The 3636-nt window shown below is 38.4% G+C and overlaps 1 protein-coding gene across 1 annotated transcript in view; it reads left to right on the top strand.

Moving 5' to 3' along the window:
• GALNT10 (polypeptide N-acetylgalactosaminyltransferase 10) overlaps positions 1–3636 on the top strand; it is a 221049-nt gene that overhangs the window by 214054 nt on the left and 3359 nt on the right. The gene's annotated exons all lie outside the window — the stretch shown is intronic.

The raw sequence follows: 3636 nt of genomic DNA, 5'->3' as shown, positions 1-3636 counted from the left end.
CGGTTGAGCTATAGGCGCCGAGCCACTATGATTATTTTAAAAATTGACACTAATTGAAAACCTCCCCACAAAGGAAAACCCAGGCCTAGATAGCTTTACTGGTGAATGTAAAGGACATTTATTTATTTTGAGACAATCTCAAGCTGTTACCCTGGGTAGAGTGCCATTGCATCGCAGTTCACAGCAATCTCATACTCTTGGGCTTAAGCAATTCTCTTGCATCAGTCTCCCAAGTAGCTGGAACCACAGGTGCCTGCCACAACGCCCAGCCATTTTTTTGGTTGTTGTTGTCATTGTTGTTTGGCGGGCCCAGGCTGGATTCAAACCTGCCAGCTCCAGTGTGTGTGGCTGGCACCCTAGCCACTTGAGCTGCAGGTGCTGAATCTGTAAAGGACATTTAAAGATGAGATGTTACCAATTCTCTTCCAGAATAGTAAGGAATACTTGCCAACTCAGTTTTTGAAAAGGTTAGTGTCACCTTAATACCAAAATGAGTCTCAGACATTATCACATATAAGACCAACCACAGACCAACATCTCACGCAGATGAAAAATTCTAAACATATATAATAGTATATAATAAGGATAATACATATAATTTGTCCCAGGAATGCATGGTTGGTTTAACATTAGAAAACTAATCATATGATTTACCATCTTAACAAGCCAAGAAAGAACAACCAGATAATCACCTCACTATACCCAAAAGAAGCATTTGACAAAATCTAACATCTATCCCTGGCAAACCAAGAAGAGAAGAGACCTCCCTCATCTAGATAAAGGGCATTTATGAAGATCCTATAGCTAACGTCATGCTTAATGGTAAAAGTCTGAGTCCTTTCTCCCTAAGATCAGAAGCAAGACAGGGAAGTCTGATCCGATCATTTCCATTTGACACTGTACTGGAGGTTCTAACTTATTCAACAAAATGAGAGGAAGAAATGAAAGCCATCCAGATAGGAAAGGAAGAAGGAAAACTGTCCTTATTCATAAACTAGATGAGTGTCTATGTAGAAAATTCAATTAGATCTCCAAAAAAGCTATTAGAACTAATAACTAAGTTGGACAAAGTTGTAAGATACAAAAATCAATTGTATTTGTATATACTAATAATGAAGAATCAGAAATTAAAACTAATATTTACTGGAACAAAAAATACAAAATACTCAGATACATACATAACAAACAAGAAATGTGAAAGTCCTGTACACCATAAAGTACAAAACACTCTAATACAAGTTAAAGAGAAGATCTAAGTAAATGAATATATATACCATGTTCATAAGTTGGAAGACTCAGTGTTGATCAGTTCTTTCTAAACCAATATTTAAATTCAACACTATTCTAATATCCCAATAGGCTTTCTTGGTAGAAATTGAAAAACTGATTCTAGAATTCATACTGAGGGCATTAGAATAGCCAAAACCACTTTCAAAAAAAGCACAGAGTTAAAGGACTAACACTGCCTGATTTCAAGATACGTTATAAAGCAACAGTCATCAAGATGGTATGATATCAACATAAAGAAAGATCAAAGGAAAAAAAGAGACAGCTCAAAGGAACAGAATAGAGAGTCCAGAAATAGACCCACGTGAATAAGAACAAATGATGGACAAAGGTATAAAGGCAGATCGTGGGGAAAAGGTAGTCTTTTCAACAAATGGTGCTGGAAAAATTGGATATCCATATGCAAAAAATTTTAATACATACCTAATACCATGTACAAATATTAACTCAAAATGGATCATAAATGTAAACTTTAAACCTTAAACCTAAAATTAAAAAGCTTTTAGCCAGGTATGATAGCTCACACCTATAATCCTAGCACTTTGGGAGACCAAAGCAGGAGGATTACTGAAGCCCAGGAGTTTTAGGTTGCAGTGAGACCAGCGTGAGCAAAAGCAAGAGCCCATCTCTACACAAAATAGAAAAGTTAGCTGGGTGTGGTGGTGCTCCCCTGTAGCCCCAGATACTTGGGTGGCTGAGGCAGGATCACTTGAACCCAGGAGTTTGAGGCTGTAGTAAGCTATAATGATGTCCGGGCACTCTAGCCCAGGCAACCGACTGAGACTCTGTCTCAAAAAAAAAAAAAAAAACACTTTTAGAAGAAAACATACACAAAGGTGTTTATGACCTTGGGTTAAGAAATAGTTTCTTAGATACAGCACTAAAAACTCAATCCATTGATATATATATGTATATACACACATACACACACACATATATATATACGTATATATATACACACACACACACACATATATATATACGTATGTATATAAATATGTAGGTAAGTTGTACTTCCTCAAAATGAAAAACTTCTGGTCTTTAAAAAACATTGTTGAGGCCAGGCGCAGTGGCTCACACCTGTAATCATAGCCCTCTGGGATGCTAAGGCAGGTGGATTGCTTGAGCTAAGAGTTCGAGACCAGCTTGAGCAAAAGTGAGACCTCGTCTCTACTAAAAATAGAAAAACTGAGCCCAAGAGTTAGAGGTTGCTGTGAGCTGTGACACCATAGCACTCTACCCAGGGCTACAGCTTGAGACTCTGTCTCAAAAAAATAAAAAAAAATAAACACTGTAGAAAATAAAAAGGCAAGCCATATAACTGGAGAAAAATTTTGTAAAGCCTATGTCTGATAAAGGACTTGTATCTAGAACATGAAAAAACTCTTAAAAGTTGGCCAGGATGTGGTGAACTGAATGGCACACTGCTGGTGGAACAGTAATGGTGCAGACACTTTGGAAAACAGTTTGGCAACTGTTTAGAAAGTTAGCCATTGACCTATCATATGAGCCAGCTGTTCCACTCCAAGATATTTATCCAAGAGAAAAGAAAACATCAGCTCATACAAAGGCTTGTACACTAATGTCCATAGCAGGGTTTTTTTTGTAATAACCCAAAACTGGAAATAGCCCAAATATCCAAGAACAGGTAAATGAGCTCCAGTTCAGCAATAACAAGTGAACTATTGATAAATACTGTTACGACATGGATGGACCTCAACAAAATTATGGTGACTGAAAGAAACCAGACAAAAGAGAACACTGCTGCATGATTACTTTTATATAAATTCTAGACAGTTGCAAACTAATCTCTAGCAACAGAAAGCAGATAAATGGCTGCCTTGCAGTTGGGGGGAGCAGGAGGAGAGATTACAAAGGAGCATGAAGACACTTTTGGAGGTGATGGATGTGTTCATTACCTTGATTGATGATGGCTTCACAGGTGTAAACTTATGCCAACGTGTATCAAATTGTACACTCTAAACGTGTGCAATTTATTGTATACCGATTATTCTTTCATAAAGCTGCTGGGACGAAAAAAAATGTTTATCAACCAATTGCAATAAGTGGACCCAGGTAGGATTCTGATTCAAACAGACTAACTGTGAAGAGAAAATTGATGAGGCATTCTGAGAACACTTGAAGTCTGGATATGTGATGACATTGAGAACTTTGTGGGAACTTTTAAAAATCATTGAAATAGGCTCAGCGCCTGTGGCTCAAGCGGCTAAGGCGCCAGCCACATACACCTGAGGTGGCGGGTTCGAATCCCCAGCCCTGGCCCGCCAAACAACAATGATGGCTGCAACCAAAATGGCCAGGCGTTGTGGCGGGCGCCTGTAGTCCCAG

This window comes from Otolemur garnettii, unplaced genomic scaffold (genome assembly GCF_000181295.1).
Source record: "Otolemur garnettii isolate 467f Iridium unplaced genomic scaffold, OtoGar3 scaffold00003, whole genome shotgun sequence".
Lineage (NCBI taxonomy): Eukaryota > Metazoa > Chordata > Mammalia > Primates > Galagidae > Otolemur > Otolemur garnettii.
The sequence above is the reverse complement of the archived record's forward strand: the minus strand, read 5'-3'. Positions and strand labels throughout refer to the sequence as shown.